Genomic DNA, 8,373 nt, shown 5'->3' with positions numbered 1-8,373 from the left:
TCGTTAAGTGACAACACAGACACTGCCCAGATGTGTAGATATATAGATAAATGACTGTACCCGAGTTGCCGTTTTGTCATGGTTTAAACCAATCATAATTCAAACAATTATTTTGCACGAATGTATTTGTAATATACGTGATATCACATTTTATAAACTGAAGTTGAAAAAAAAAATTCCGAAAAAAGAAATAATTGGATTTTTTTTATTTTAAAGAATACCCTTGGGACATACCGACGTGAGAGATATGTGCATACCAGAAGTTTGGTACGATTTCACAAAAGTTTGAGAAAGTAGTTCAGTGACAACACAGGACAGACACTGCACAGATATATATATCTGTGAAGGAAAGGCTGTGAAGGAAAGGTGCAGACTGGAAGTTTGGAACGATTACACCTCACCACCACGTAATTCAAAACACCTCACCACCAAGTAATTCAAAACATCTCACAGCCATAAAACACGTAATAAAAACACCTCACAGCCATAAAACACGTAATAAAAACACCTCACAGCCATAAAACACGTAATAAAAACACCTCACCACCACAAAATTAAAAACACCTCACAGCCACGAAATTAAAAACACCTCACCACCACAAAATTCAAAACACCTCACAGCCATAAAACACGTAATAAAAACACCTCACAGCCATAAAACACGTAATAAAAACACCTCACCACCACGGAATTAAAAACACCTCACAGCCATAAAACACATAATAAAAACACCTCACAGCCATAAAAACAAGTTATAAAAACACGTCACAGCCATAAAACACGTAATAAAAACACCTCACCACCACGAAATTAAAAACACCTCACAGCCATAAAACACGCAATAACAACACCTCACCACCACAAAATTAAAAACACCTCACAGCCATAAAACACGCAATAAAAACACCTCACAGCCATAAAACACGTAATAAAAACACCTCATGCCATAAAACACAATAAAAACACCTCACAGCCATAAAACACGAAATAAAAACACCTCACAGCCATAAAACACGTAATAAAAACACCTCACAGCCATAAAACACGTAATAAAAACACCTCATCTATCTATAATTCCAGTAATCTATCTATAATTCCAGTAATCTCTGTGTGTTTGTTTGTTTGTTTGTCTGTGACCGCTGTTTCTCGACAACCACGGGTCCGATATACTTTAAACTTGCCAGGTATATTGCTGGGGACCCGAGGATGTGCCTTTTCAAGGTTTCATATTAATCGGACAATTACTTACCGAGCTATGTCCAAAAAACGATTCAACCAATCAGAGAGCAGCGAGCTATCGCGTGTGCCGAACGTGGCGAACACACTCTGCCTCGGATGGCACATTTGAGAGCGTATTCATTTATTTCACGTTTGCAAACTATGTTGGCGCTATGTTGGCGTTAAACTATGTTTTAAAACTAATAAAAACCATTTCATGTAAATAGAGGGGGGGGGGGGGGGATTGTCACTGTACTCGCAAGCCGTTCGCCGTTCGCTTTGGCGTTGCGAATGGACCAAAACATTTCATGGACCAAACCATTTCATGTAAAGCGTTCGCCGTTCGCTTTGGCGTTGCGAATGGACCAAAACATTTCATGAACCAAACCATTTCATGTAAATAGAGGGGGGGGATTGTCACCGTACTCGCACCCACGTACCCACGTACCCACGTACGGGCATTGCACCCACGTACGGGCATGTCCTAGTCTATCTATAATTCCAGTAATCTCTGTGTGTTTGTTTGTTTGTTTGTTTGTCTGTGACCGCTGTTTCTCGACAACCACGGGTCCGATATACTTTAAACTTGCCAGGTATATTGCTGGGGACCCGAGGATGTGCCTTTTCAAGGTTTCATATTAATCGGACAATTACTTACCGAGCTATGTCCAAAAAACGATTCAACCAATCAGAGAGCAGCGAGCTATTGCGTGTGCCGAACGTGGCGAACACACTCTGCCTCGGATGGCACATTTGAGAGCGTATTCATTTATTTCACGTTTGCAAACTATGTTGGCGCTATGTTGGCGTTAAACTATGTTTTAAAACTAATAAAAACCATTTCATGTAAATAGAGGGGGGGGGGGGGGATTGTCACTGTACTCGCAAGCCGTTCGCCGTTCGCTTTGGCGTTGCGAATGAACCAAAACATTTCATGGACCAAACCATTTCATGTAAAGCGTTCGCCGTTCGCTTTGGCGTTGCGAATGGACCAAAACATTTCATGCACCAAACCATTTCATGTAAATAGAGGGGGGGGATTGTCACCGTACTCGCACCCACGTACCCACGTACCCACGTACGGGCATTGCACCCACGTACGGGCATGCCCTAGTAGCTATAAAACACATAATAAAAACACCTCACAGTCACAAAACACGTAATAGAAACACCTCACAGCCACGAAATTGAAAACACCTCACCACCATGAAATTAAAAACACCTCACAGCCATAAAACACGTAATAAAAACACCTCACCACCACGAAATTGAAAACACCTCACAGCCATAAAACACGTAATAAAAACACCTCACCACCACGAAATTAAAAACACCTCACCACCACAAAATTAAAAACACCTCACAGCCATAAATCACGTAATAAAAACACCTCACCACCACAAAATTAAAAACACCTCACCACCACGAAATTAAAAACACCTCACCACCACAAAATTAAAAACACCTCACCACCACGAAATTGAAAACACATCACCACCAGGAAATTAAAAACACCTCACAGCCACAAAACACGTAATAAAAACACCTCACAGCCACGAAATTGAAAACACCTCACCACCACGAAATTAAAAACACCTCACAGCCATAACACGTAAAAAAGACACCTCACCACCACTAAATTAAAAACACCTCACAGCCATAAAACACGGAATAAAAACACCTCACAGCCATAAAACACGTAATAAAAACACCTCATAGCCATAAAACACATCATAAAAACACCTCACAGTCACAAAACACATAATAAAAACACCTCACAGCCACGAAATTGAAAACACCTCACCACCATGAAATTTTAAAAACCTCACAGCCATAAAACACATATTAAAACACCTCATAGCCATAAAAGACGTATTAAAAACACTTCACCACCACGTAATAAAAACACCTCACCACCACGAAATTTAAAAAACCTCACAGCCATAAAACACGTAATAAAAACACCTCACAGCCATAAAACAAGTAATAAAAGCACCTCACACCATAAAACACGTAATAAAAACACCTCACCACCACGTAATAAAAACACCTCACAGCCACGAAATTGAAAACACCTCACCACCACAAAATTAAAAACACCTCACATCCATAAAACACGTAATAAAAACAACTCACCATCACGAAATTTAAAAAACCTCACAGCCATAAAGCACGTAATAAAAACACCTCACCACCACGAAATTAAAAACACCTCACAGCCATAAAACACGTAATAAAAACACCTCACAGCCATAAAACACGTAATAAAAACACATCACAGCCATAAAACACGTAATAAAAACACCTCACAGCCATAAAACACATAATAAAAACACCTCACAGCCACAAAACACGTAATAAAAACACCTCACCACTACGAAATTAAAAACACCTCACAGCCACGAAATTGAAAACATCTCACCACCCCGAAATTAAAAACACCTCACAGCCATAAAACACGTAATAAAAACACCTCACAGCCACGAAATTAAAAACACCTCACAGCCACGAAATTAAAAACACCTCACAGCCATAAAACACGTAATAAAAACACCTCACCACCACAAAATTAAAAACACCTCACAGCCACGAAATTAAAAACACCTCACCACCACAAAATTCAAAACACCTCACAGCCATAAAACACGTAATAAAAACACCTCACAGCCATAAAACACGTAATAAAAACACCTCACTACCACGGAATTAAAAACACCTCACAGCCATAAAACACGTAATAAAAACACCTCACAGCCATAAAAAAAAGTTATAAAATCACGTCACAGCCATAAAACACGAAATAAAAACACCTCACCACCACGAAATTAAAAACACCTCACAGCCATAAAACACGCAATAACAACACCTCACCACCACAAAATTAAAAACACCTCACAGCCATAAAACACGCAATAAAAACACCTCACAGCCATAAAACACGTAATAAAAACACCCCATGCCATAAAACACAATAAAAACACCTCACAGCCATAAAACACGAAATAAAAACACCTCACAGCCATAAAACACGTAATAAAAACACCTCACAGCCATAAAACACGTAATAAAAACACCTCATAGCTATAAAACATAATAAAAACACCTCACAGTCACAAAACACGTAATAGAAACACCTCACAGCCACGAAATTGAAAACACCTCACCACCATGAAATTAAAAACACCTCACAGCCATAAAACACGTAATAAAAACACCTCACCACCACGAAATTGAAAACACCTCACAGCCATAAAACACGTAATAGAAACACCTCACCACCACGAAATTAAAAACACCTCACCACCACAAAATTAAAAACACCTCACAGCCATAAATCACGTAATAAAAACACCTCACCGCCATAAAATTAAAAACACCTCACCACCACGAAATTAAAAACACCTCACCACCACAAAATTAAAAACACGTCACCACCACGAAATTGAAAACACCTCACCACCAGGAAATTAAAAACACCTCACAGCCACAAAACACGTAATAAAAACACCTCACAGCCACGAAATTGAAAACACCTCACCACCACGAAATTAAAAACACCTCACAGCCATAACACGTAATAAAGACACCTCACCACCACGAAATTAAAAACACCTCACAGCCATAAAACACGGAATAAAAACACCTCACAGCCATAAAACACGTAATAAAAACACCTCATAGCCATAAAACACATCATAAAAACACCTCACAGTCACAAAACACATAATAAAAACACCTCACAGCCACGAAATTGAAAACACCTCACCACCATGAAATTTTAAAAACCTCACAGCCATAAAACACGTATTAAAACACCTCATAGCCATAAAACACGTATTAAAAACACTTCACCACCACGTAATAAAAACACCTCACCACCACGAAATTTTAAAAACCTCACAGCCATAAAACACGTAATAAAAACACCTCACCACCACGAAATTAAAAACACCTCACAGCCATAAAACAAGTAATAAAAGCACCTCACACCATAAAACACGTAATAAAAACACCTCACCACCACGTAATAAAAACACCTCACAGCCACGAAATTGAAAACACCTCACCACCACAAAATTAAAAACACCTCACATCCAGAAAACACGTAATAAAAACAACTCACCATCACGAAATTTTAAAAACCTCACAGCCATAAAACACGTAATAAAAACACCTCACCACCACGAAATTAAAAACACCTCACAGCCATAAAACACGTAATAAAAACACCTCATGCCATAAAACACAATAAAAACACCTCACAGCCATAAAACACGAAATAAAAACACCTCGCAGCCATAAAACACGTAATAAAAACACCTCACAGCCATAAAACACGTAATAAAAACACCTCATAGCTATAAAACACATAATAAAAACACCTCACAGTCACAAAACACGTAATAAAAACACCTCACAGCCACGAAATTGAAAACACCTCACCACCATGAAATTAAAAACACCTCACAGCCATAAAACACGTAATAAAAACACCTCACCACCACGAAATTGAAAACACCTCACAGCCATAAAACACTTAATAAAAACACCTCACCACCACAAAATTAAAAACACCTCACAGCCATAAATCACGTAATAAAAACACCTCACCACCACAAAATTAAAAACACCTCACCACCACGAAATTAAAAACACCTCACCACCACAAAATTAAAAATACCTCACCACCACGATATTGAAAACACCTCACCACCAGGAAATTAAAAACACCTCACAGCCACAAAACACGTAATAAAAACACCTCACAGCCACAAAACACGTAATAAAAACACCTCACAGCCACGAAATTGAAAACACCTCACCACCACGAAATTAAAAACACCTCACAGCCATAACACGTAATAAAAACACCTCACCACCACGAAATTAAAAACACCTCACAGCCATAAAACACGGAATAAAAACACCTCACAGCCATAAAACACGTAATAAAAACACCTCATAGCCATAAAACACATCATAAAAACACCTCACAGTCACAAAACACGTAATATAAACACCTCACAGCCACGAAATTGAAAACACCTCACCACCATGAAATTAAAAAAACCTCACAGCCATAAAACACGTATTAAAACACCTCATAGCCATAAAACACATATTAAAAACACTTCACCACCACGTAATAAAAACACCTCACCACCACGAAATTTTAAAAACCTCACAGCCATAAAACACGTAATAAAAACACCTCACCACCCCGAAATTAAAAACACCTCACAGCCATAAAACAAGTAATAAAAGCACCTCACACCATAAAACACGTAATAAAAACACCTCACCACCACGTAATAAAAACACCTCACAGCCACGAAATTGAAAACACCTCACCACCACAAAATTAAAAACACCTCACATCCATAAAACACGTAATAAAAACACCTCACCATCACGAAATTTAAAAAACCTCACAGCCATAAAACACGTAATAAAAACACCTCACCACCACGAAATTAAAAACACCTCACAGCCATAAAACACGTAATAAAAACACATCACAGCCATAAAACACGTAATAAAAACACCTCACAGCCATAAAACACATAATAAAAACACCTCACAGCCACGAAATTAAAACACCTCACAGCCACAAAACACGTAATAAAAACACCTCACCACTACGAAATTAAAAACACCTCACAGCCACGAAATATGTGCAGCTTGTGGGAGATGGGTTTTTTTGCGCCCATGAAAAGCCACGAATACGTGGGGAACAGGGCTGCATATGAAGAAGCATGTCTTATTTTATCAACTGTGAATACACGGGGTCCCACGAATGTTTGAACCACGGATGTTGGGGTCCGACTGTATTTCAATTTTAATAAAATAATGATTTTAAAGATAGTCAAAAAATGACAGGAGTTTAGTTTTATACATCACCTTATACACTGTAATAAGACGACGTTAGGTTGCACTTTTGGAGTTTGGAGGCTTTATTTGATACCCTCTCACATGCCTGCCACACCCTCTCATGCTGTACAGGATAGGCCATTCGGGTGACACCGTCACAATTTCGGTCTTCGAGGCCGGCCGATAGGCACAGAGTGACCAGAAGGGACGAGGTTCTCCTGACCACGTGGCCCTTGACTTGGTTTGTCCGCACAATGCGGGCGCTTCCAGGATGAACTTTAGCCGGGGAGCGTTTGGGCGCCCCGGTGTGATACTGCCGCCCACGTGCATAACAACTTGTGAGTGCACGTGGGTCCCGGCGGTCCCACTGGCCTAGCGCTACCATGTTTAGACAGCGAACTCCGTCCCCGGGCACCGGCACCTACTCCCGGAAGTTTGAGAGATCAGCAGTGCCGGGCACGGTAGGCCACCCGCGGAGCCCCGGCGGACCGGGGATGCGCGAGCCTACGCGTTAGCATGCTACGGCGGAATCAACGGCTTCGGCCACGGCCGGGCCGATATTCGGCCCGGTCGCCCGGAAATGAACTGGTTCGACGCCCGCGCTAGAGAGGTCGCGGGCGACTGAGATGTATTAACAAATAATTAATTAATTTGAGACGTCCGATTTCTAGTGTTTGGAAATTTGGAAGAGCTTGACCCTAGCCTTTCCCTTGCGAGGGCAAGGAGGAACTTAACACTTGACCCTTAAGCTTGGTTTGAGGTACACCCTGCCAGCGCTCCCAGTGGGACGGCAGGGCAACCAGAAGGGATGAGGTTCTCCTGACCACGTGGCCCTCGATCTGGGAAGCGAGAGGCGTTCCATTAGTGGACGCGCCCCTCACGCCCGACTTTTGGGCGGCCCCGGCAGGCCGTTTGTTTTGACGTTCCGTGACAGGCCCCGCACCCCCACCTCCGGGCCGACCGGGCGACCGGAATGAATCCCGGTGTCCCGATCCGAACCTTCAGAGCGGGCCGGCTGGGGAGTGCCAAGCACCCCGTACCTGCACTTTCCGTCCCTGCGGTCCCAAATACCGGAACCACCCGAATACCACTTTATTCGACAAAATGAGGTGCGGCCTACAGCCTTAGAAAACCAACCCTAAATAAGTCAATACCTCCAACGAGAGGGTGGTGGGAGGGTGATGGCAGGGTGATGGGAGGGTTATGGGAGGGTGATGGCAGGGTGATGGGAGGGTGATGGCAGGGTGATGGGGGAGGGTGATGGGGCAGGGTGATGGGGCAGGG

The sequence above is a fragment of the Myxine glutinosa genome, chromosome 7 (genome assembly GCF_964187855.1).
Source record: "Myxine glutinosa chromosome 7, kmMyxGlut1.1, whole genome shotgun sequence".
Lineage (NCBI taxonomy): Eukaryota > Metazoa > Chordata > Myxini > Myxiniformes > Myxinidae > Myxine > Myxine glutinosa.
This window is presented reverse-complemented; position numbering follows the sequence as displayed.